At 43.2% G+C, this 27899-nt stretch overlaps 1 protein-coding gene across 1 annotated transcript in view; it reads right to left on the bottom strand.

Annotated features, from left to right (window-relative positions):
* HIVEP1 (HIVEP zinc finger 1) overlaps positions 1-13863 on the bottom strand; it is a 137020-nt gene extending 123157 nt beyond the window's left edge. The window contains exon 1 of the mRNA XM_075270814.1: positions 13447-13863. The gene's annotated coding sequence lies outside the window, so the exon portion shown is untranslated. The remainder of the gene's footprint in view (positions 1-13446) is intronic.
* Between the last annotated feature and the right edge of the window lie 14036 nt (positions 13864-27899).

The following is a 27899-nucleotide window of genomic DNA, read 5'->3' as shown; positions in this document are numbered from 1 at the left end:
AGTCATCAGCACAGCAGCCTCTGCTATACATACACACAGAGCAGACAGAGCACAGAGACACTTCCGCTGCATGGTCGAAGCTCATTAACATATGGATAAAAATGGACTTATTCATAATCTACTCAGGCAACTTACATACAAAAGGTAGGTGTGAAATAGCCTTTCTAAAGGCTATGTAAGGATGTTCTTATCTAAAAAAGACTTTTCCCAATGATAGAGCTCCTTTAAAAACTAATTTTTAAAGCGGAATGGGGAACGAAATCCCTAAGCACAGATGTGAACCTAGCCTTTGACAAAGACCCCATATTGTGTGAGCACAGCATTTTTGCCTGCAGGATATTGAAACACTAGGTTTTACAGTACCAGCAAAATAATGAGATTCTAGTTAACCTTATCTACACATTTCTGGGGGAAAAAAAACTTTTTGAGAAACACAGCATGTCACTTATAGCTGCAGAAAAGCGAGCGTTTTCCTTATAGATTTAATAAGAAGAAAAAGCACAGAAAAAAAAGCAACAAAGGTATTTCGAAAAAAACCAGCATAAAAACGTTGCACTTTTTTTTTTCCCACAACTCGCCAGCATAATCTGGGTTTAGCTTCTAGCGTACAGTGGGGCAAAAAAGTATTTAGTCAGTCACCAATAGTACAAGTTCCACCACTTAAAAAGATGAGAGGCATCTGTAATTTACATCATAGGTAGACCTCAACTATGAGAGACAATATGAGAAAACAAATCCAGAAAATCACATTGTCTGATTTTGTAAGAATTTATTTGCAAATTATGGTGGAAAATAAGTATTTGGTCACCTACAAACAATCAAGATTTCTGGCTCTCACAGACCTGTAACTTCTTCTTTAAGAGTCTCCTCTTTCCCCCACTCATTACCTGTAGTAATGGCACCTGTTTAAACTTGTTATCAGTATAAAAAGACACCTGTGCACACCCTCAAACAGACTCCAAACTCCACTATGGTGAAGACCAAAGAGCTGTCAAAGGACACCAGAAACAAAATTGTAGCCCTGCACCAGGCTGGGAAGAATGAATCTGCAATAGGCAACCAGCTTGGATTGAAGAAATCACCTGTGGGAGCAATAATTAGAAAATGGAAGACATACAAGACCACTGATAATTTCCCTTGATCTGGGGCTCCACGCAAAATCTCACCCCGTGGGGTCAAAATGATCACAAGAACGGTGAGCAAAAATTCCAGAACCACGCAGGGGGACCTAGTGAATGAACTGCAGAGAGCTGGGACCAATGTTACAAAGCCTACCATCAGTAACACACTACGCCGCCAGGGACTCAGATCCTGCAGTGCCAGACGTGTCCCACTGCTTAAGCCAGTACATGTCCGGGCCCGTCTGAAGTTTGCTAGAGAGCATTTGGATGATCCAGAAGAGTATTGGGAGAATGTCCTATGGTCTGATGAAACCAAACTGGAACTGTTTGGTAGAAACACAACTTTTTGTGTTTGGAGGAAAAAGAATACTGAGTTGCATCCATCAAACACCATACCTACTGTAAAACATGGGGGTGGAAACATCATGCTTTGGGGCTGTTTCTCTGCAAAGGGGCCAGGACGACTGATCCGGGTACATGAAAGAATGAATGGGGCCATGTATCGTGAGATTTTGAGTGCAAACCTCCTTCCATCAGCAAGGGCATTGAAGATGAAACGTGGCTGGGTCTTTCAACATGACAATGATCCAAAGCACACCGCCAGGGCAATGAAGGAGTGGCTTTGTAAGAAGCATTTCAAGGTCCTGGAGTGGCCTAGCCAGTCTCCAGATCTCAACCCTATAGAAAACCTTTGGAGGGAGTTGAAAGTCCGTGTTGCCAAGCGACAGCCCCAAAACATCACTGCTCTAGAGGAGATCTGCATAGAGGAATGGGCCAACATACCAACAACAGTGTGTGCCAACCTTGTGAAGACTTACAGAAAATGTTTGACCTCTGTCATTACCAACAAAGGATATATAACAAAGTATTGAGATGAAATTTTGTTACTAACCAAATACTTATTTTCCACCATAATTTGCAAATAAATTCTTACAAAATCAGACAATGTGATTTTCTGGATTTGTTTTCTCATTTTGTCTCTCATAGTTGAGGTCTACCTATGATGTAAATTACAGACGCCTCATCTTTTTAAGTGGTGGAACTTGCACTATTGGTGACTGACTAAATACTTTTTTGCCCCACTGTAAATGCCATTTTCAAACGATCTAGGGCAGTTTTCATGGTTTGTGCAGTCCCTTACTGCAGGTATAACTGGTTCTGCCTCCTTACAGTGACCTTAAAGATGTCTAAGCGTATTTCCTAACAAAAGTTGGTGGACATAGAGCCCTGTCACACAGTGGGCCATCAAGTACAATCTCCCAACTCCAGTTTCTAAAAGCATCGACATGGTTATTATTGAAGGATGGTTGAGTTTTTTTGCATATTTACACAGTATGATGGAGTGCTGCTAATCGGTAAAAATATACAAATAATTTAAGTGTTTTTTTTATTTTTCTTACTGTGCGTATAAACTGTATTGCAGCTCAAAAATGTCATGTTGACAAAACACTATGCACGGTTTGAAGAATCGTATTATGTTAGTACAGGATATCTCTCAGACACAATCTTGTCATCAATGTCTCCATTATCTTGGAGATGTGGTGATAAACTGGGCACACAGCTAGACTTTGCGGAAGTCTCCTGATCTGTTCCTACTAAACTTCAGAGACCTTTCCCTATCCACTTACAACAGCTCTACGGTGAATGCCTCAAGAGCCCCCGTCCTATGAAGACAATTACCTGTATTCTCTATGGTTCAACAGAATACACTCTATCCACACCCCTGGTCCATCCCCTTCCCGTCTCTCCTCTGACATTTCTTCAAGATTTGGAGTGTGCAAGAATCAGAGTAACTTTGGCAAAGACTTAAATTGTGAATAATATGATTAGGGCATCTCAAAAGCCATAGGTTTTGCTGGGTGTTCATAGTCACCTGATGAACTGCTACAGGGTCACGGTCACCCTGGACTCACTAATGCGTATACAGAACAATCCTCTTCCAATCCTGTAGAAGAGCCACTGTATCACAAACTGCTGTAAAATTCAAAGCTGGCTATGTTTGCAAGGTGTCAAATTGTAATACATTGCAGCTTGTTCCATTTGGGCCCTCAGTGTCAAGATTTTTTGGCGTTCCCTTGTTGACTCCTGTCAATTGCCAAAAGCACCTAAAGTACAATGGGCACGAACAGGAAAGTTAGACCATAAAATAAGGTTGCCTAGTCTGGTCATACAGAGGATTAGATGGATTCAGGATGCACTACAGGGAAAAGGACAAGCTATTCGAGGCAGTGTCAAGCTCTAAATGTTCTGCTACCCAAACACATTTGATGAATATACTGATTTTAGCAAGATCAAATGATTGAGGGTATGTCCTATCTCTCCCCCAACAATTATCAGAAAAAAGAAAGATTTCAACATGTCCAATCTCTTATTACCATAGGAAATAAAATACTACCAAAGATTTCTGGCAGCGGCTTATTTCCTGGCCAGCTGTGTCTGTGCATTGGGGTGGAGTGGGGGTTAGCTGTCTATACAAGCATTCAGCTGACAGCTATTGAATATGTATGCCTTCTTTAGGTTGAAGCTGCCTGTTGCGAAAATGCTGAGTTTTACAGTACCTGCAAAGTGGATGGGAGGTCAATTATACAGTCCTATGAAAAAGTTTGGGCACCCCTATTAATCTTAATCATTTTTAGTTCTAAATATTTTGGTGTTTGCAGCAGCCACTTCAGTTTGATATATCTAATAACTGATGGACACAGTAATATTTAAGGATTGAAATGAGATTTATTGTACTAACAGAAAATGTGAAATTTGCATTTAAACCAAAAATTTTAGTACCCTTATCATTTCATTGATTTGAATACTCCTAACTACTTTTTACTGAATTACTGAAGCACAAAATTGGTTTTAGGACTGTACCTATGGAAACGCCAGCGGTTTCCCTATAGGTATAATGGAAGGTGAAAATACACAGTGGTTTTCTATGAAAAGCGCTGTGGGAAAAAACGTGATGCGTTGCCTCCACAATTTTTCCTGTAGTGCTTTTTTGCTGCAGTCTTCTACATGGGGCCTTAGCCTTAGAGGCCTTCACACGGAGTAAACATGCGCTCATTTTGGCAAAATAAACATGTAAAAAATACATGTGTAAAATGTAATTGATGTCAATGGGAGTCTTATTTTTATACGTGTATTTTGCCAAAATGAGCGAGCGTTTACTCCATGTGAAGGCTCCCTTAAAGTGGTTTTCCCATGAAGTGAGAATGGGAGGTCCTTTCTCCAAGTGACTGCAGCCAGGGTGAATGTGGGTGTGATAGGTGGCAAACTGCGCTCAGCCAGAGATAACCCATATATAGCACATTTCCAGCACTCCCACTGAAGTGAATTGGAGAGCTGACCACCACCAGTCATGCCCACATTTGGTCAGGCTGAAAGGTCATCCCATTCTAACTTCGATGGATAACCCCATTAATGACCTCTTGTATAATGGACAATTCCACACAGACTCTCCAGAGGGGGAGACAGAAAAGTCTGTCACTAACTACTGAAGAGCAGATAGTTCCTGTCACACAGCTATAATGAAGAAGCTCACAGCTCAGTCTGCCTGACTATATACTTATAGTCTATTAGGTTATTTAGGAAGATATATGAGAGTGGTAAATACAATGTCTCCAGCACAAAGATATAGTACAACCTTTAGCGGTCTATGTACTACTGTGCTGATGTATCATGGAATTGATAGCCAAGCAAAGAGAAAGAAATAGAGCTAGAATAGAGTGGGTAACAGAAGGTGCTGTCTGCTCTGTTGTGCATCCAGTAGGGTCCTGTGACTACTAGTATGAGGTACCACAAGTTGTGTCCCTATCTGACCAAGTGGTATGGGGTTAGGGTTGCATTTAGGAGAGACATAGTTAGTCTCTAATTGGACCATGCTGCAACTGAAAAAACCAAGCTGGAGGGGGTGTTAGCAGTGATGCACTGACTGACAAAGTAAAGTCCACCAGACCACACAACTAAGGGTCCATTCACACTGAGGAATTTGGTGCTGAATCATCATCTACATGGAAAAAAAGCCTCCCCATAGAGTTCTGTGGGTTCGGCTAGCTTTTTTTTTTTCCACTAGCGGATTTTTTCTACTAGTGGAACAAAAAGATTCCTTTTTGTTCCACTAGTAGATTCTGGCGGATTCTGCTTGCAAAAACCAACGCAGTCAATGGAAGGTGGAAAATCTACGTGGAATTGGCAAAAACCATGTGGAAAAACCGCTAGCGTTTTTTTCAAGGTCCATACACTGGAGGTAAAAATATGCTGGAGGAAAAAAAACATTTCCTAGTTCCTAAAGCAGATTTTTTCCTCGCCAAAAAACTCTGTGTGAATGGACCCTAAGGTGACATTCAAAAGGAGTAATGTGGTGCTGATTCTGCCACGATAACTCACGGCAGAATCAGCGCTGATAAAAAAGACTCCCATTGATTTCAATGTGTTCCACGCGGAAGACAAAACCCATTGAAATCAATGGGAGTCTATATCAGCGCTGATTCTGCTGCGAGTTATCGTGGTAGAACCAGCGACACTTTACTCCGCGTTAATGCCCCTTTAGGCTCCGTTCTCACGGAGTAACACGCCGCTCATTTAGACATGCAAACACGTGTCAGAGCGCGGCACTTCAAAACAGATCCCATTGATTTCAATGGGTGCCAGCTTACGCGCGCTACACATTGAAATCAATGGGAGGCTTTGTAACCCACTGATTTCAATGTGTAGCGTGCGTAAGCCGGCACCCATTGAAATCAATGGGATCTGTTTTGAAGCACCGCGGTCTGACACGTGTTTACGTGTCTAAATGAGTGGCACGTTACTCCGTGAGAGCAGAACCTAACACTCCCAGAGCAGAGGCAGCGCCATCTACTGAATCCATGCCATACCTTTAACCATTCGATTATAGACTCAACCCAAAGAGAAAGAGAAATATAAAAGCCAAAATTGTGTCTGATCAGGTGCTGGGGAGATGTTGAATTGCAGTGATATGGGAACAGTATGCATGAAAGAAGCATGGACTGTGGCAAACGGGTGAGGTGCAGGAATGGGAAAAGGGGGTTTTCTGGACTTCTTTAGGTTGAGGCTCCATGTGACAGAAAAGCTGTTTTTGTTTTAGATTTTACTGCAATTTTTTTTTTTTTTTTTTTTTTTTAACTCAAAGCCAGGAATGGATTCAGCAGAGGGGAGAAATAAAGTGCTTCCTTTAGTCCCCATTCCTTTTGAAGCCACTTCTGACTTTGGTTTAAGATAAAAAAGCAGATTTTCTGCAACATGGGGCCCAAGCCTTAAACTGGGGTCATAACGCCCTAAAATCTGTGTAGAGTATTATTGAAAAACTCCTATTCACTAGAATTTTATGTCCTGCAGCATCTACATCTGTCCCTTTCTATGGGATGTGTAAAAGAATATGGTTTGCCACCACAGACTCAAGGGGCATTCACACTACCGCTGCTGTTCACCTTTTGTGAGTCAGTCGAAAGGCAAGGCTAAACTGCTTGGGAACGGCTTTCACACAAAACTATATATCGACGGCGGAGAGGCTGCATACGGACATCGGCAGTTTGCTTTAAAAACCCATTGAAATGAAGGGCGGACAGCGGAGCTAGTGTGAATGCCCCCTCAATGGCAAATTGTCCACTGTCATCTACAGTACCAGTCATCCCCATGCTATAAAAAAGAAAATTGCAGAAAAAAATTAAAAAAAATTGTACCTGTGTGATTTTCCCCCAGCTTTCAACTTTTACCTTCACCAACCTTTCTGCAGCACTTCCAGCTTTCAGACAAACCCACTGCTGAATTTCCATGACTAACCAATGGCCTTAAAAGAAAAACTTCTCAACTAAAACTTAAATCTCGTCCTTTTGGTTTCTAATGTTTGAAAAGCACATAGAACAAAAGATAATAAACCATATGTATGGGTATATAAATATCAGAAAAGCTACGGCTATCTATGCTACCATTAGAGACGAACTGGTATCTGTGGGAAAAAGTATACATTTAAAAGTCAGTATTCTAGATATTATTGCAGCTATTTACAGGGAACTTGTCAGATCAAACTAGGTGCCTGACCTGCCAGCAGCCTGTTATAGCAGCATTTTCACACTGCATCGATATATAGTTTTGTGGGAAAGATTCAGCAGAATTTATAGTCTACGCAGAGAGATTTCTGTTCATGCTAGTCAAAGGGTCCATTCACATGGAGGAAAATGGTGCTGAATTTGGTGCTGAATTTCAGCGCTGAAAAAAAAGCCTCCCATTGACTTCAATGGGTTCCTTTTTCTGCTAGCAGAACTGAAACTCTGAAAGTCAATGGGAGGCTTTTCTCAGCCCTGAAATTACACACCAAATTCAGCACCATTTTCCTCTGTGTGAATGGACCCTTAGTTTTCCAATGGGCGACTGTCAGTGACCAACAACATTTTCTGTATAAGTGTCCATACAGAGAGAGCTGTCAATAAGACAAGAGCCCAGAAAAAGCAGAAAGTTCACAGGATTATAAACCGCACTGAATCGTTCCTAAAAAGTATACAGGAGTGTAAACAAAATGAAAACTTGATTTATCCAGTTCCTCTTGAATTAATATCCAAGTGGTCCACTCTTAACCCTGCATGGACATACCGTATGTCCTTAGAGTGTTAGGATATGTTCACACTGGCGGTAACCTTTTCCACTGTGTAAACTCTCCGCGTGGCTAGCTGTGACGGGATGCCGATGCAGTGCACCTTGTAACTAGGTTATTTGACGTAGCTTTGACCATTCACTATCAGCTGTTATGCCCAAGGAAAGCAGGCAGCAAGCCTTTACTTCTACCTGTAGTGAATAAAGCATTGCAGTAGGCTCAGTAAAAGCAATGATTACACATGTAGCATACAGTCCAAGACTTTATAAGTGAGAACAGCTCTTTGTAGCATTCCTCATCTATGAGAGGTCCCATACTGACTAAGGCCGAGTTCACACAGAGTTTTTTGGTCAGGAATCCGCCTCAAAATCAACCTCCAAAAAAAGCCTCCCAATAGAGTTCCAGCAGAAAAAAAGAACCCATTGAAGTCAATGGGAGGCTTTTTCTTTCAGCACTGAAATTCCACACCATTTTCCTCCGTGTGAATGGACCCTTAGAGTCCGTTCACACGGAGTAAACGCACGTGTATTTTGGCAAAATACACGTGTAAAAATAAGACTCCCATTGACTTCAATAACATTTTACATGTGTATTTTGACGTGTTTTTTTTTTTTCACACGTGTAAAAAAATGTCATTGAAGTCAACGGGAGACTTATTTTTACACGTGTATTTTTTACACGTGTACTTTGTCAAACAGGACATTTCAAGAAAGATTTTTCTTTATGACCAAATTTCTGCACAGTTTTTCGGCTGAGAAAGCCCCCCTCGGCTTATACTCGAGTCAAGCAAAAGAAAAAATTTTTTTTATTTTTTTATTTTTTTTTTTGGGGGGGGGGGTCTTAAAAGCGTTAGAAAAAATATAATAAATAAATGCTCTAAATTCCTCCTTTCCGTCAGGAAGGGGTTAATAGTAGCATTGCAGATACCCTATATTCAGCCAGGCTGAATTCCAAGTGGGGGAAAAACCCAGTCCTCAAGCTCAGAGAAGGGCAGATAGACAACTAAAACACCCCTCCCCTTTCCCAGCAACTACTGCACCCAAAAACTCTGGCCATTTTAATTTTTGAAATTTTCCAGTAGCTGCTGCATTCCCCCCCCCCCCCCCCCCCAGGCTTATACCCGAGTCAATAAGTTTTCCCAGTATTTTTGTGGTAAAATTAGGGGCCTCGGCTTATATTTGGGTCGGCTTATACTCGAGTATACGGAAAACGCTGGCATTTTTGAAAGTGTAGATTTTCCACAATAGATTTTTTTCTACAATCTGTGGATGAGATTAGCCAGAATCCTATCTACTTTGTAAGCACTGTAAAACGCAGCGTTTTAGCAACGTGGGGCCTCAGCCTCAACTAGTCATAACCTAGTACTTGACAAACTTTCCCAGGTCTGAAAAATCAGGAACCAGCACTAAAATAGCAAAAAAGCTATCATAACACAGAAGTGGTCTATTTAGATAAATTTAGGACTGTGCCATTAATCCCATTAGGCCCAGCGTGTATGGTCAGTGTGCTAGCTGTGTTTTTCACACATTCATTTCTATGGCCCGGGTCACATCTGGGTTCGGGCCATTCGTTCCCCAATTCAGTACATGATTTCTATAGTGTGTTTTTACAGCCTGTACACTGTGTCAGCTGAAACACTGAGCAAGCTAGATTTACATGTAGAATAGTCACAGAGCATAACAATATCTATATGTGTGAAAAAGCACCTCCAATTTTCAGAATATATTTAGCTACATTTTCAGAGGATTGACAAGTCAAGGCAGTGTGTGCCTTAAAGCGGCTGCACAAACACAATGGAGAGGAAGGTTTCCACATACACTGTAATTTGTAACTGTACAGTGTCATTCAGAGAGAGTTCTTATGCATGTGCTGGTGGTGCTGTCATCAGATAGGGGTACATTATTATTGGTGTGTCTTTCATAGGTAGCTATAGTATCATTACAGTCTCATGAAGCGCTATCCTTTCCATGCCATACCATTTGCTGCCTGTACCATGTGAAAAACAGGAAGATTCATATTAGTGTTAACACGGTGCAGACTGTGTGACCTGCCATAGCGGAAAATGGACAATTACATCTTACACCGGGATAAATGATGACGGATCATTCTATCAGAAAGGTAAGAACGCCATCCTGGTCGCAGGGAATAGTGGACAGTTTCTTGGGGTGTGTTCACAATCTATATAATAATAAAAAACAAGGGGGAGTTTTATCATAAGAGGAGTTTATAAAGTCAGTTTTGCTAGAGTCTGCATTGGTGTAATTTGCGCCCAATTGTATCAGTCGGTTACAAAGGACACAAAAGGAAAAAATCCAGCATGTAAGGGATTGAGTATGACCTTGCTGCACTGTAACACTAGGACACCAGCATTGTGTTTGTGCTAGGACTGCATTTACAGTCTGACACTGGGAAAGCTTTTGGCAGGCCTTGAGTCATGTGATTCTGTGGTGGAGGGGTGGTCAGGGGGATCCGTCTAGCCCTGCCCACTGTCTATTACTTAAGCTTAGCTATGACGTCATTGGGCTTCCCCTCCCCTCTGTGCACTCCTAGCACTCCCTCCCCTATCCTGACGCTCTGTATCTAGAGCCCGAGCCCGCTGAGGGAGGGTTACCAGAATGCAGGCTAGGATTCTACCTTATTGAAAGCTAAACCCCAAACATTCAACAGTAAAAATGGAAACTGCAAAACTAAAAGACATGTAAAATCAGATTTGTGTCACACAAATTACAGAAACATCAGATTTTTACCGGCAACTATAAACTTTATAGCACAAAACTGGGCTGAAGGTTGAGGCAGGATATAACAACACTTACTTACTGCTAAAATGACTGGCTGGAGAGGACCCATCAGCACTCCTGACAGCAAGGTGAACACTAGAGGACCCAAAAGACAAAGACCCTGACTACTTACAAAGCAGTTACCTGCAGAAACCTGCACTCCCCATAGGCTAGAATATTTCCACCACTTTTATACAGAAACAGGCAAACAGAAAAGCACTCTTAAAGGCTCATTCACACGGGGGGCAGATTTTGACCATGTTTTGACTCGGGGAGCCAAGTCAAAATATGGTCAAAACCCGCCTGCCACGATGTCGCGGTTGCGGCTTCCCCCACCCCGGAGTTAGCTCAAATGAATGAGCCAACACCGGAAGGGTGCGGCTGCCAGGCGGAAGCCGTGGCTCAGCGAGCCACAGCATCTGCCTGAAGAAATGGCAGCTCGCTTCTCTTTTTCTGCTATCGGCAGTTGCCGATAGCGGAAAACAGAAAGCTAATGGTCACCATAGACCACCATTTTAAAGGGGCGGATTATGACGTGGGTTCCGATGTCAAAATCCGCCCCTTTGGCCCCGTGTGAACTAGCTCTTAGGGTTTGTTCACACAGTTTTTTGGCAGCGGATTTTTACGCGGAATCCGCTGCCAAAAACGGCTCCCATTGACTTCAATGGGAGCCACTCGCTTCTTTTTACTGCTAGCTAGTAGCAGAAAAAAGAAGCGAGATGACTCAGCCGCGACATGAGACACACTCAAATGTAGGCCCATTCATTTGGGACTACACAGGAGCGGGATGCCGCGATTGAATGCCAATGTTGCATCGGCATTCAGTCGCGGAGAGCCTCGCAGAAGGTTCACACAGCGGAAAAGGTTTGCACAACCTTTTCCTTCGTGTGAACATACCCTTACGCAGAATCAGCTGCCGAGTCTCATATACAGAGACTCAAACACAGATGTGAATGTAGCCTAAGTACTTGGATTCCCCAAGAAATAATTCTGGAGCATCGGTTCTCATGACTCGATTTTGTGCTGTCCCTCCATTATTTCTTCTAGAAATTTTTGACTGAATTGACAAGTAGGTGTTACCATTCACATTACACAGTCTGACACTGCTCAGTCAGGGCAAAAACACAACCCTAACGAAGTTCACATTTGCAGCGGCTGCCCATCTGGCACAGTCATCATAAATCGCCACGACTGCAGGCCCAACTTCGGCATTAGGTGATTTCAGTTACAAAAAAAAAAACTAGACTCTTGGCAGACCCCATATAGACAATAGGACGGGCCTTTTTTGCCCGTTTTTCTGGTCAGACTAGAACAGACTAAGCGCCACTGATGTGAACTTAGCCTTAGAACAGAGGATACTCTGTAACTGTTATCTCATGAAGAATACAAGTATTTCTTAAAAGGAACACGTCAGAGGTGACAGGTATTGTGTAAGTACTATTGTGCCAGATACCTGACGGGGTGTCACATGACATCTTCTTGTGACGTTCCATTTCTGGTCACATCACCACTGCAGCCTGTACACAAATGGCACATCACTGCTGACGTAAAGGTCAAGGATTGTCTGCCCAAGTTAATATGTTCAACTGGCTGGCTAAGGAGACATACGCGATCGAAAATTATCAACTGTTTGTCTCTAGCAATTGACAAACTACTATTATTCAACTGCGGATTCGATAGGTAAAGTCACAGATTCTGATTCTGCTATTTTTCCCATTAAAGCGGAAACTGAGGCAGAAGTCTGCTCCAATTCCTCTTCATCTTCCACTGTCTGAACAGACCCTAATGCATATGAATAGCAAATATCATTTATATTTGCAGTTAGTTTTTTTTTGGACTTACTCCATTAATTTTGTTTTTCTTTGTCTACATTTATATGAGAAATACTGTTATAGGCAAAGAGAATCATAACTGGTAGCACAATGGGGCAAATTTATTAAGACTGGTGTGTCACACGTGACTCTTAAGAAACGGCCCAACTGGCACAGGAACCCAGAGATTTATGAAGAGGCTGCAAGAATGGAAATCTGCACCAGTTTGATTCTGCTATAGGTTTTCATTGTAACTCTAACTGTAAAGCATGGACCCCCAGGCTTTCCTTGGTGTAATTTGACTGTGACTTATGGTCTTTTAAAAAAGAAACACGTCTGAATGAGTACACTGAAGTGAATGGATAAGTATGTGAAATGCAGAAGTGTGAATAAGGCCCCACACTGCAGCAACAAAGTGGTTTTTATTGCAGATTTTGCTGCGGTTTTTGTTTTGTTTTTAAGCCAAAGTCAGTAGTGGAATTCACCAAAGGGAAATACCTAAGAGCTTCCTATATATTTTCCAATCTTTTCCAAGCCACTCCTGACTTTAGCTCAAAAAATACAACTGCAAAATCTGCAATAAAAAAAGCTGTTTCCGCAATGTGGGGCCTCAACCGTAGTGTGTTTTGTGTAGTGTTCCTTCAGTGCTGCTGTGTGTTTTGGATCAGGGCCATTTTCTGCAGCATACTCTATATCTTTGTGAGGTAATGGACTCCACCAAGGACATGCCTGCAGCCAAGCACTGCCTGTAGACTTGTGCACCAGCGATGAACAATGTGCTTCCTTCTTCCGTCACTGCAGAAAGTCCCTGAGCTGACGTATGTTGGAAATCCCTCAGTTGGCTCAGCCTGTGCCCGCCCTCTCAGCCGCCCTACACAGCCTCATTAGGGCAGCCGGAGATCCCGGAGGTTCCTCTGCAGCCATGTAATGTGCCTCCCTATGCCATGTTGTGCCCTCACACCGCTCAGCAGCCATAGAACTTTCACACATGGTAGCCCCTACACTCTCTAACACATGGCCCCCGCAGCGTCCACGCTGTGTACGGAGCACATGTTTCTCCTTCGGCAATGAAGGGGTTACACCGAGCCCTCAGGACTCCGCGAGCCCTAGACATAAAGCAAGAATGACGACGTACTCACCACAACTTGCACGGGTTTCCCGTACAGAGCCTCATACGGGGATCTTGAAGGAGCTCCCGGCTCCCTCCCCTTTTCTAGAAACTTGAGTATGTCCGGGGTGAGGGACAGGAAATCAGAGCGGGATAAGGCAGATCCAGGCGACGTGCGGCTGCCGGGCCCGGCTAGCACTCATGCACTAGGCTCTCCATTAGTTTTCTATGCTTTGTCATTTATTGTGAGAGGAGGGATCCCTACTCGTCTCCACTGAGGAGGGATAGCATGGGGTGGAGCCAGGGGCAGGCCTCACTGTGACAATGTGTATGGCCGGCTGAGGAATCCCCTCACTGCTCACACCAAATGTCACATCTAGTCAGTGAGGTCACACATGTCCACAGCACTGCCCAAACATGGCCGACTGTGGAAGATGACACATACATGGCTCTCACTTACCTTATTTACTACTGCTATATACTTTGTATGCCAATGGTGACCACAGCTGCTGATCTCAGATGAATGGATGGTCTAGTGTACATGGCGAAGCTTGGTCTGATTCATGTAAATGTTATTGATAGGCCTGGTTCACATCTGCATTCGGTATTCCGTTCGGGAAGTTTATTTGGGGATCCCCTGAACGGAATACTAAACGCATTGACAAGCAGTGAGCAATGAACCCCATAGACTATAATGGGGTCCGTGTGTTGGAGACAAAAGTAATTCATGAAGTACTTTTCTCTCAGCATGTTCCGTGCGGAAAACACATGGACCCTATTACAGTCTATGGCGTTCGTGTGCTTTCATAAGCTCACTGCTTGGCAATACGTTTGGTATTCCATTCGGGGAGGGCCCCATGCGGACTCCCTGAACGGAATACTGAGCGCAAATGTGAACCAGGCCTTACGTCAATGTTCAAAAAGAAAAACTGACATTATGTTCACATTTACAATATCCCAGTTGTTTTTTCGTTCCAGAAGAATAAATAGAAGTGAAATGATGGACACAAAGAGCTCTCAAGAGACCACAATGTGTATAAGGCTATAGTCACACCTGCATTGGGTAACCGTTTGAAGATTCTGTTCCCCATTCCATTTAAAAATTCAGAGAGAAAAGTCCTACAAGCAGACCCCATTATAGTCTATGGTTTGCACAGGTAACCTCTTTTTTAAGTGGATTAGGTTTCCTTTTTTTGGGTTTCCAAGCAGTCCTGAAGAACAGAAACCCCAATGCAGGTGTGAACGTAGAGTAAAAGGGTCTATCAGATGTCTGGGGGTTTTTTTTAAGTGAAATTGCCAATTGCAGCAGTTTTACGTTTGGCAATTTCTGAGGGATCTGCAGTGGATGGACGCCCAATGCAGGTGTGAATATACCCTGATAGTGACAAAGGCTTGTGAACTACAGTGCAACATTTCACTGCAGGGCATTGGCATTCTGTCACAACTTTCCCCTGCTAAATAGGCCTGGATGAATGGACCTAATCGGCAGGGAATCTCGAGTCTACAATACTCAGCCCCAGAATCTGCAGTAAGATCAAACAGGACGCTATTTTTTTTCCACATCCTACTGCGATTTCTGCCTGCCTTTGAAAACAATGGAAGGCAGATTCGGAGAGGAATCTTCGGCAGATTCCTACTCAGGGGTGAACCTACCTTTTTTGCCGCCCGAGGAGGATGACAGAAAGCCGCCCTCCTCCCCCGTGGCGGTGCGAAAGGGGGCGTGGCGGAGCGGCATTAGCAGGCAGGGAGAGGACCTGCTCTCTGCGTGAGGGGAGGCCGCTGGAGCAGCGCTGCGTCCACAGGGCCTCCCCAATCCACCGCTCGCTTGCCGGGCTGCTGAGACGGTGACGCTAAGCCAGTCCAGGACATCTTGCCCTGGACTGGCTTAGGTAAGCAAAAATAACACACACCCCCCTGGGCCCTGGCATAGCGCTGCCTGAAGCGGTCGCTTCAGGTCGCCTCATGGGAGGTGCGGCGCTCTTCCTACTTGTGAACGTACCCTTAGTGTCCTTTGTTAGCATCCATCAGGAAATGTTAACAACGGACACTAACCAATCCGTAAAAAATCTGTTAAAAATAACATTGGTTTCAGTGTAATTTGATCTGTTGTCCATTAGTTTTCGTTTTCACCAAAGGTCGGTTATTTTGGCAGACATAATAATGCAGGGTGCAAGACTTTTGGGTTCATGGAAAATACCAGACAAAAGAGATGGTAAAGAGTCCGTTATTTTTTTTAACATTAATGTTTATGGATAATGGATGTATTATGGATGGTTACAGACAGTTGTCAGTTATACTGTCGATTATTTCTGTCCGTTTTCCTCTGCAAATGCTCAGATAGCTGAGCCAAAAAATAAACAAAAAAACAGAGAATATAAATGCAGACATTATCGGACACTAACTGATGTTAACGTAAACACCAGTTAGTGTCCGGTATGATAGGCGGCAGATTAAATTTTTTTAAAGGATCCTATCATAACAGATGTCCAATGGTAGTGTGAACACCGTTAGGACCTGTTCACATGTTGGAATTTGGCTCTCATTTTGACATGGACTTCTCCATAAAATCAGCAGCAGATTCTACCCTGGTTTTGCACCCCATTGTTTTCAATGGGAGGCAGAGATTGGAGCAGGGTGCTGAAAAAATAAGCATCCTGCTTAATCTTGCTCTGCATTTAGCAGCTAATCAGTCGCAGAATTGGCAGCTCAAGGCAGCCTGCTGATCAATTCCATTCAACCGCAGATGATCAATGAATGAAAGCCCTGGAGCCAGAAAATGAAGAGGAATCTGAGGCAGAAGGCTATCCGAGGCAGAAGGCTATCCAAGGCCGAGGCCCCACGTGGAGTAAACACTGCTGGAAAATCACAGCATTTTACAGTCAGAACAAAGTGGATGGAATTCTAGCGAATCACAGGCCCACTTTGCGTTAAAAAGTGTATTGCAGACATGCCATGACTTCCAAAACCGGCGCGGTTTTGGAAATCGCAGTATGTCAATTATACCTACGGAAACGCCAGCGATTTCCCCATAGGTATAATTGAAACAGAAAGTCCACAGAGGAAACTTTGTGAACTTTCTATCTAAAGTGCTGCGGGAAGAACCGCGATGCTTTTCCACCGCGGTTTTACACACAGTGCTTTTTTGCTGCGGACGCCCAGCCCAAATGTCTCTTCATTTTCTGATGACTGAATGAGCCCTTTGGGTATGTTCACACAGGCATAGAAAACTCCACCTTACATCTACCCAGGCGCCATTTTATGTCATATAAGGGGATTGTGATCTTCTAAAATGATTAAACCTTTACCAAAACCTTTCAGGACTAAAGAATCTCTGGACATCCAGAACCACGCATAAAGATAAAGAGGAATGAAATGTGCCTCTTCATGAAAAATATTATTAAAAGGGGTAATCCAGCTCCAAAAAATTGTCTGCAAATACATCCACTGCAATACTCAATACCCTTTGTTTCCTTGTTCAGGCTTTTCCTGGCTTTATTTGATTCCTTAAATATGTTGAGCTGAAGCATCTCTAGTTCCCCCCACTCTCACCCTACATTATTAAAGAGTGGTGAGTGAATGTGCCAAATGTGCATCACATTATCACCCATCTACACCAGAAAACTGATGAAGATGGGATAATAAATTTCCCCCTTTGTGTTTTCTCCTTGTGAATCAGTGCCGCTGTTGTGGACATATTGCCATTTTTGTAAATATACGAATGAACTCTTTGGAGCAACGACCATATCCTCATTGCTCCAAATGACTCATTTGCATATTGACAGAAGCAATATCTCAGCAACAGGGGTACAGATTCACAAGGGGAAAACATCATTTGATTTAGGTAATCATAACTATGGATTCTGGTAACAGACTCCCTTTAACATTTTCTTATTTACAGAAACAAGACGTGGTCTGTATTTCTACAGATACTGGGTACACCTCATCAACATATTGCATTATATAGTTCACATAAGACAACTGGACAACAGTGAGCATTTTATATGTTCGACAGGAGAATAGATTGCCCCTGAAGTACCAATACAATCGAAACCCCAAAAAAGTGACCTCATTTTGGAAACTATGTCCCTCATAGAATTTATCAATTGGTATGGTGAGCAATTAGATGTCACAGCTAGAGATGAGCGAACACTGTTTGGATCAGCCGATCCGAACAGCACGCTCCCATAGAAATGAATGGAAGCACCTGTGACGCCGGCCGGCCTCCGGCAAAGTCAGCGTCACAGGTGCTTCCATTCATTTCTATGGGAGCGTGCTGTTCGGATCGGCTGATCCGAACAGTGTTCGCTCATCTCTAGTCACAGCTATTTCACAGATTCTATTAGCATTGAGACATAAAAATGAAAAATTACTTTTTTTTCCAATAAACCGTCAATTTACTAACATATTTTAAATTTTTACAAGGGGATAATGAAGGACAAAACACACCACAGTTTGTTACACAATTTCTCCCGAAGGCTGAGGCCCCACATTGCAGAAACACAGCTGATTTTGTTGCGTTTTTTGAGCCAGCAGCCAGCATACCTGTGCACACGGAACATCGCGCACAGTGATCAGCCAGCTGTAATGTTTTTCTTCATACAATTTTTACGCAGAAAGATTATTATTGGGGGATGTCTTACTTTCAGGGGGTGCCTTATATTACGCAATTTAACAAAACCTTTGCTATGTTTTACTTTTGGGGGGATGACTTATTTTGGGGAAAACGGTAGCACTAACAGACATTTTTTGAAAAAAGTTTTTTTGCTCAGAAAACCCCATTAAGGCCCAGGCAGCCAGGACATAAGTTAAGGGGTTAATAACAACATACGACTGTTGCTGCTAATCATAGGACTCAGTGGTAATTGGCCTGAGTTTCGTGATTATCTGCAGTAAATGTATGCTGTTGGAAAACAGGAGTAACATTGGTAGAGATTTATGAAAACTGGCATAAAAAGCATAATCTGCCCTTTTGTGGGCATATAGCCAGCTTGTCAGCAGGCAACTGTTGAAAGTAAGCATTGTATTACAGGAATTTACAGGGAAGGAGGACACAATTGTGCAAGTACTAACAATAAGACTGTGGATGGCAACAGCAACACTTCTGGTCTTGACAGCTTGCCAGTAGCTGCAGTGTTGTTGTACTTTCTGAGAATAAAGATGTTTTTGAAAGCAGTGAACCGCAAATGTTGAGTCAGGGTTTTTTCTGTTCTTCCTCCCCCTCCTCTGTTTTAACACGTAATTTACCATGTTGTTTTACTTTACAGTCAACCATGTCTTCTTCATTGTCATAGATCCCATTCTCTAGTAGTCATAGGGCATCTACTGAGAGAGAGATATCCAAATTAGTTAAATAATCTGTCTGGTTTTTTGAATGTAGAGTAGGTAGATGTAGAATGTTGATGGAGGTAGTAGTGGCAGGGGGTGTGCTACTGGTAGTCACGCTGGTAGAGGCACTAGGACGACATCAGTGTGGAATTGTGGGAAGATGACATTACTGATAAAGGTGACATCAGAGGAAAATAGTGGTGGCAGCTGCAGTAGTAAAAATTCCACCCATTGTTCAGCCCTAACATTCAAAAGACCTGCCTGGGGTAGATTTAATGCAAGCTTGGGTGGTGGTGTCACTAGTAGAGATGTTTCCAATGCTGCTGGTTTTGGTGGCAGCAACTACATGTGGTCATCTCCCATATCAGAATTTTTTTGTACAATACCAAATGACAAATTGATGGCAAAGTGCATGTCTGCAAGAAAATAATTAACTATAGTTGTGAAGACACGTGTAGGTACTAAGTCTCTCCATATTCACACGAAATGGTATCATGGAATTGACAGTACCACCAAATGAGCAAGACTGCATTTTTCCTTCTCCCAATGATTGTTTTTGTAGGCAGGCCACATCCACAACTAGCACATGGTCATTATCATCTCCATCTGCTTCAACTCTTCCTCATCTTGAAAAACATTGTGAATCCTCATCCATAAAGGAATGTGTGTCCAGTAAACAGCCATATACAGCCACTGATCCAGCTGGTCTGCAACTATAACTCGCACCTGGCCAAGTTATTGGTGGGGCAGTTGCTGCCATTTTACTTATTGGAATCCACTGTATTTCGCCAACTGATAGCAGCGCCCAGTCTTGATGGAGAATACCTAGCCATCATTATTTATTTAGCATTGCTGTCCCTGCTTGATATCACCATATTCTAACTTCTTCAGCTGTTGTGGTCCCATCTTAGACTCCGCCTCCTCACAGACGAGCCTCCGGCAGACCCAGCGTTTATAGGCCGAAGGCTATAAACTGGCCAATCAATGCTGGTCAATGCATTCCTATGAGAAAAAGTCAGCTCCCGCATAAATGCAAGCTGCCAGCTCTCCCGACTAGCAAGGACGAGCCTGCTGCAGAACCAGCGTTGATTTGCCGAATGCCATACAGTGTATAGCATTCGGCCAATTAACGCTGGTTCTGCAGGAGTAAGGGCTGGTTCACATTAGCGCTTGCCTCCCGTCCGAAAGGAGTCCACAGGAGGACCCCCTGAACGGAATATCAGCGCAACTGCAAGCACTGTGCAGTTAAAGCGCACACACCTCATAGACTATAATGGGGTCTGTGCGCTTTAACTGCACAGCGCTCCTCCTAAACATTCTCCTCCTGCTACTCGTGGACTTGGTGACTCTCCTTTAGTCGAGTAGTGGTTTACCCTGAAATGAGCATTTTTTCCCTTAGACTATAATGGGATTCGATATTCGATTGAGTAGTCGAATATTGAGGCTCTACTCAAAACGAATATTCGAATATTTCACTTCTCGCTCATCTCTACAGCTAACCATGGGCCCCGTACTCCTCCGTGCTCAGTTGCGGTTGCACCCCTTGCAACCATGATCGTTGTGCCACTGGTGGTAGAATTATCCTCTATAAAAATGGTTTAGTCTCTGCTTAACCCCTTCCCGACATGCGCCGTAATAGTACGGCGCGTGTCGGGTCTGTAATTATGGCGACCGCCCGGGAGCCGGGCGGCCGTCATAGCCGCCGGGTGTCTACTGCTTTAAGCAGTAGACAACCGGCTCTAATGCCTCCGATCGGTCCCCGGACCGATCGGAGGCATTAACCCCTCCGGCGCTGCTGTCAAAGGCGCCGGAGGCGCCATTTTCCCGGCGGCGCATGGGCGCCGCCATTTTGGCAGGGATCGCCGGCTCCTGGAGCATGCTCCAGGGCCGACGTCACGTTGCCATGACAGCCGGGAGCCTTGTTAAAGGCTCCCAGCCGGTCTGCAAATTCTCTCTTTTGCAGGCTGGTGTATGCAGCCTGCAAAAGAGATGATGATTTTTTGCAATGCATTAGCATTGTAATGCATTGCATTAATGATCAGACCCCCTGGGGTTCAACACCTCTAGGGGGTCTAATAAATGCAAAAAAAAAAAAATTAAAAAAAAGTAAAAAAAAATATAAAAAAATATAAAAAGTATTAAAAGTTCAAATCACCCCCCTTTCCCTAGAACAAATATAAAAGTAGTTAAAAACTGTGAAACATATACATGTTAGGTATCCCCGCGTCCGAAATCGCCCGCTCTACAAAGCTATAAAAATATTTTTCCTGTTCGGTAAACGCCGTAGCAGGAAAAATAGTCAAAAGTGCCAAACCGCCGTTTTTTCACTGTTTTGATTCTGATAAAAATTTTAATAAAAAGTGATCAAAGCAATAACATTTCCCGAAAATGGTAGAACTAAAAAGTACACCCGGCCCCGCAAAAAAAGACGCCCTATGCATCCCCGTACACCTATGTATAAAAAAGTTACGGCCGTCGGAATATGGCGACTTTTAGAAAAAAAAAAATTTAACACCGTTTTGGAATTTTTTTTAGGGGTCAAAATGTAAATAAAACCATATAAATTTGGTATCCCTGGAACCGTACCGAAACACAGACTATAGGGGACATGTCATTTTGGCTGCACAGTGAATGCCGTAAAACCAAAGCCCGTAAGAAAGTCGCAGAAATGCATTTTTTCTTCAAATCCACCCCATTCTGAATTTTTTTTCCTGCTTCCCAGTACATTATATAGAATAATTAATGGTGGCATCACAAAGAAAAATTTGTCCCGCAAAAATTAAGACCTCATATGACTCTGGGAGCGGAGAAATAAAAAAGTTATGGGGTTTAGAAGGAGGGGAGTCAAAAACGAAAATCAAAAAATGCCATCGGCTGGAAGGGGTTAAAGTGGATGAATACAGTTAATTAGAATTGATATAATTAGTAAAAATGTCATCTGTCCTAGTACATGAGGGCAGAAATACACCAAATTGTGCCACTATTAAGATGAATGGAAAGCAGATTAACATTAGAAATCAATGTTTTTTCGCTATTTTATAACTTTTCAACCCCTTTAGTGTATCAAGAAAATAAAAATCAATATTATGCAATATATTATTTCTTTGTTTTATTTTTTTTCTGCAGGTATATCAACTGCTAATACTGCTGAAAAACATGATGCTTCTTTGGTTGCCACAGTGTAAACTAAATTCAAGGATGACTAAGTGCGCCCAGCAGTCTGACTCCAACTGAGACCTAAGACGTTAGCAGTGTAAAGAGCACTGCCATTATTTTAGCTATTTTTAGTAGACCTGGTGAGTAATGGTAGAGTCAGAGAAAGCTTTAATTCTGGGGAATCTGAAATGTTTTTGTCTTTCTAGTATAATTATCGGAGAGACATCTATGTATTGAGCTAAGTGTCCTTAGTTATTGACAAAAGTTTTGTATGAAATAAAAACCAGAAATCAGTGGTGTAACTAGGAATGGGCGGGGCCCCGTGGTGACCTTTTGACATAGGCCCCCTCCCTCGACCGACACGGACGCTGGAGACCTCGATTGATTGACCGACCCCCCCCCCCCCCCCGCATTCCTGCGCTCTCTATTATGCCCCATAGTGGCCCCTGCACACAGTATTATGGCCCATGCACACACAATATTATATCCCACATTGGTCCATGCACACAGTATTATGCCCTATATTGGCCCCAGAACACAGTATTATGCCCTTAGTGGCCCCTGCGCACAGTATTATGCCCCATAGTGGCCGCTGCATATAGTATTATGCCCCTCTGTGTACATCCATGAACAATTATTATACTCTAGGGCAGGGGTCTCAAACTCAACTCAGCATGTGGGCCACAGAGCAAGTTCCCAGCCAGTCGGCGGGCCGCACCGCAGCAAATTTAGCTCCACCCACTTTTATGTTGACTCCGCCCATTCATTTTTCATGTGCCCCCACACTGTATAATCCTCCTACAGTCACCCGTAAACTATATGTCCCCCCTCCATCTTTCCCCCAGTTACATATACACCCTTCATCTGCCCCCAGATTCATGTCCCTCCATCTCTGCCACCAGATTCATGTCCCCCATCTTTGCCCTCAGATTCATGTCCCCCCCATCTCTTCCCCCAGAATCATGTCCCCCATCTCTGCCCTCAGATTCATGTCCCCCCCATCTCTGCCCCCAGAATCATGTCCCCCCATCTCTGCCCCCAGAATCATGTCCCCCATCTCTGCCCTAAGATTGATGTCCCCCATCTTGCTGACACACAGCCTGAACCTCCTATCATGCTCACACACAGCCTGCATCCCCTCCTATCATACTCACACACTGCTTGCATCCCCTTCCCCCCTTGCTTACACTTGCTGTCTCCTCCCTCCATCTTACCTTCCAGTCTCCACTCACTGCAGCCTTCTCTTCCTGTGTAACTCGGCACTGTACTGAATAGCTCCGCCCACACCAGAGTCCGATCACATGGTCCCGACGTCATCACAGGTCCTTCAACGCACTAGGGTCTTTCAGGCCCAGAGTATAATAATCAGAGACCCAGGGGGGGATACAAACATAAAAAACACTGTCACTAACCTATCCCCAACTACGCTGCAGTCCTCGGTGCTGTCGGCCATCTTCAATGACGTGAGACATCACATGACCCGGGACGAAGGTCCCGGTGTGTGACGTCAGGCACTTCACACAACTAGGCCCTAAGCCTGTCTGGAGCCCAGAGAGGTAAGTATTTTTTATATTCTCTTACCTCTCCCGGGCCTCCGATCATTATACTCGGGGGTCTGAAAAGACCCCCGAGTATAATAATAGTGTTTGTGGGGCACGTGGCTTCATTTACCGATCCCGGGCCCTGCCAGAATCGGTAAGTAAATAGTAACTCCAGCCGGTAAAGGCCTATTAAGAAAAAAAACAAAAAACCTGCAGCAGTATCGGCTGTCGCCGGGCCCCTAATGTCCCGGGCCCTGTGGCAAAGCTACCCCGTTAGTTACGCCACTGCCAGAGAGTGTAATGTGCTGCTACTGATGTGCTTTATATTTCTATTATGCATATAATGTAGTCTGTTTTCATATTCCAGGGAAGTTTATATAAATGGTAGTAAAGTGTTTTGTGTCATTTTTATTTCTAACGTGCAGCATTGTGGGTCAGTTGCACCTAAGGCAGACTTAAAAGGGTATTCCCATGAACATAATCATACCTATATTTGTAGATAATTAAAAGATAATCATTTTTGCAATTATAAGTAGTGTCACGGTCTGGGGTTGCTAGGTGGGGTGGCATAGACACACAAGTCCAGTTTCTTTAGTCCAAAACTAGGTTGAGTTTATTTTCATTCAAAAAGGTAGTGCAGCAACAAAAGGAAACAATACAAAAATAAATACCTGCCCGGCTAGGCTCTAACTAAACATAGAATAGGTTACCTCACCTAGAATAACAGAAATCCAAAAGCCAGTAGAATCACTCAGGACACAGCTCCAAAAATATGACCTCTCTGTTGGCTCTCCAGCCAAGCTCTGCCAAAGTGTTGCTACTGGAGCAACTTCTTAAGCCTCCTTGATGAGGAGACTCTCTGCAGCTGAGTCGCTGCCGGAACATCCCCAAAGTGTGGACTGGAGGGGGGTGGAATGACAGGTCCCACTACCAATCCTACCTGTCATTCCTAAAAATCCAGCCCAATAACTGGAACTTTGAAATAACCCTCAGCAGACAATAGTTATCTGCCGAGAAATGTTCTTTCTGGAGTTTTCTCATCTCACCCACCTTAGTAGTCTGGGTGAGATGTACACTCCCTCTATTACCTGACCAGCCATCGGCTTACAGTAGTTAAAAATTCTGCAGAGTTTTAAAGATTTCCTCTAACCATCTTAGTGGTGACAGTCTGTTGTCTTTTTCGGTTGCCAATGAATATGAGCACAAATGTAGAAACTTTCTATGGTCTGGGATTTGTCAGGAACCCAGCTATGATTTTCTTATTGTAGCTGGGGTATCAGGCAGCAACACTACATGTATGAGAAGATATCCTGGCCACAATAAAGAAATCATGGTGGATTTCCTGACCTTAGAAAGTTCCTGCATTCATGGGCATATCCATTGACAACCGATCAAGACAACAGACTGTGACCATAAAATATTTAGAGAAAATCTTTAAAACTGCAAAATGTTTAATTACTTATATTTGTAAAAATGTTTAACTTTTAATTATCTACAAATTTAAAAATAGTTATGTACATGGGAATATCATTTAAGGCTTTTTCACACTATAATCATTACTTTTCATTATTGCTAGGGCCTTCACATTTACGATAGATCTGTTGTGTAATGGATAATGGATTCTGCTGGGTCTAGCATTTATTTTTCTTTTTGAAAGAAAAGAAAGATAATAAGATTATGCTATTCTAGATACCAAAGAGCATAAGAAACAAGATGGATTGGAACGTAGAAGTAGTGTGTGCTAACTGTAAAATTACAATGCCTTTACTTATTCTATAAAACATTGCATTCGGCAAGGCGTGTTTGTGCAGCTCTTCTGCATTACTTATACTCAAATCCACTCTGTGTTCTATTCTGGGGTAACGGAAAGTAGGTTTTCAAGTGACAGTAATAAAACTCTAGGCAGCTGGTTTACTTGGACTTGGAAAATCCCAGTTATTCCATGTATCTGAATTCTATGCATTTCCAAGCTGCAATATTATGTAACCGTGTCCGTTCATAGGGGATCAGACTTTAACAGAGGAAGTGAAATGGAAGTATTACTCTCCAGTGAACTAGCATGCCTCAGTTTATAAATAGCCTAGGCATAAAGTTTTTGTAGAATCTAAGGGGTTGCCTCCTCTTTGGTTCTGATCAGGAAAAAGTTCACAAAACATTTTTTTTTTTTTGGCTGGGGGCCACGTGGCGTAAACACTGTGTAATCACTGTGCCCAAAATCGCTGCGTTATGCAATTGCTACAAAGTGATTGGGATTCTAGTGAATCCCAATCACACATTGAAGAAAAATACCCACAGTGCTGCGTTTTTTTCTGCAGCACTTTTTTGCTGCGGCCCACTACGGCCTTAGTCTTTGGTGGGTTTTTGCTGCTTAGTTAAAAATGTATTGGAGAGTTCATGTGATGTTTTAAATTGCACAAATTTTAAAGGTACGTGTGTTTTTGCCTTTTTAGTTTTTTGCCTTACGCTGAAGCAATGTATGTATACTTGGAGGTAGTTAGCCTCAAGGGTAGCAACTTTCTGAACTTTACAGAAGTGTTTGTGGTGCTCAGCAGCAAATAAATAGCATATAAGATATAATAATGGTAGATAAAAGTAAATCAGTTTATTTAGCTTTTTTATATGATTGTAGTAATATTAAAGAAAAAACTTAGCCCACAGAAAAGACAATACGTTACTTCTTGAACCCTAACTAATTTCTAACTTTACTGGGGTCTCTCCTTGGAACCAGCTCACCCCGAGCTTAACCAAGTCTCTTATGGATACCAATCCTTTTGGAAAGGACTTTCTCTTTCCAACTGGTCTACAAACTACCTGTTTCCTGTAAGACACAAACAGCACATTTCTCCATGTAGGGTTTGGTCTGGATGAATGTGGTCAAGGTCCTTTTCAACAGAGTTTTGGGTTGCTGTTTGGCACACTCTAGGTTCGCACCTTCACATTAGCAATAGAGCTTCAAAGTTATTATGAATAGAGATGAGCAAACAGATTCACAAGAAAAAAGTTTCAGCTTTTAATGAAGCCAAAACGTTTTAGATTTACTTCAGGCAAACTAAAATGGCTGCTGCAACATAGTGACAGCAAGAGGATCACATGCTCTCTGTAATGTAGGCTGGCTTCTGGCATCACCTGACAGCTTCTTAGCCAATCACGAGTGGTAGGTGAACAGCTTGGAGTGCTGATATCACAAACACAATGCACTTGCTGGAAGGAAGAAATGTAATTTGGTGATATTGTAAGCTTATCTCAGTCAAAGGAGGACATTACATCCAAGAGTGATGTGATCTTGAGTCAGGTTTCTATGTTTTCCTCTTCCTCCTATAATTTTGTAACACATGCTGTACTATAGGGCCTTTCTGGACTGTCAACTATGTCTTCTTCATCTTCACTGAAACAGATCCTTTGTGGTGATGTGGTACCTGCTTGGCAAAATAATTTTCCTAGTTCAAGTCTTTCTCTTTTTTTGATGAGCTGGGTGAGGACAGTCAGCATTTTTTAGAAGTAGAGAAGAGAGAGGTGGAAGAGAAAGATATGACTGTTGGTGGTAAAGGTAATAGTGGTAGGGAACGTGGTACTGGAAGTTGTGCTTGGTGGGGGTGAGGGAGGTGAGCGTATGCAAGAATCCCATGGCCATTATGAGTCAAAAAAAGTGGAGATGATGATGCCATTGCCGAAGATGATTGTTTTGCAGTTAGTACCTAGCAACTGGGTCAGGGTGACAAGGTGACTGTTACGAATCAAATGCATCATTGGGATATGTAGTGAATCCCACCCCCCAGACACCACTGATCAAATGGCAAAACAGCGCTGAGCGTCTGGCACACTCCAAGCCGCGCCACTCCTTACCCCTAGAAGTGTTCACCAGAGTTCCTGATGATGACAGCAGACCCAGAAACCAAAACCACTCACCAAAAAACTTCATGGGGTAAGATGAAGGTCTGAAGATGCAAGGGCAACTGATGGCAGTGAACGGGTGGTGACAGCAGTGAACAAATAGAGTAACCCAATCCAGTCGGCAATGAGAGGTCAGTGCAGTACACAGGGGTAATGCAGGAGAATCATCAATAAGCTGGGTCGGTAGCAGGAGAGCAATGCGGTACACAATTGAAATCAGTGGGCAGGAGTCTAAAGGCAAGTAGTGAATGTAGCAGGAGAGAGCAGAGGTACAAAATCAGAAGACAAGAGCAAAGTCAGGAAATGGAACCAAGAAGTCAAGCAGGAGACAAACGGAACACAGGTCAAGAGAGCTAACACCCAGAAAACTGAATAGCCAGCACTGAACAGGAGCGGAAGTGAGAAGAAATAGACTCGGACAGTAACAAGCAACTAACTCTTCATCGGGACGCAAGCACACCAAGCACATCTTATTGGAGACTGGCAACCACAGCATAGCCACTGCCACAGGTTCTGGCTCTACTCCTAACAGTGACATCACAAGAAGAGGGTGGTAGCAGTGGTGAGAGTA

Source organism: Leptodactylus fuscus, chromosome 4 (assembly GCF_031893055.1).
Source record: "Leptodactylus fuscus isolate aLepFus1 chromosome 4, aLepFus1.hap2, whole genome shotgun sequence".
Lineage (NCBI taxonomy): Eukaryota > Metazoa > Chordata > Amphibia > Anura > Leptodactylidae > Leptodactylus > Leptodactylus fuscus.
This window is presented reverse-complemented; position numbering and strand designations above follow the sequence as displayed.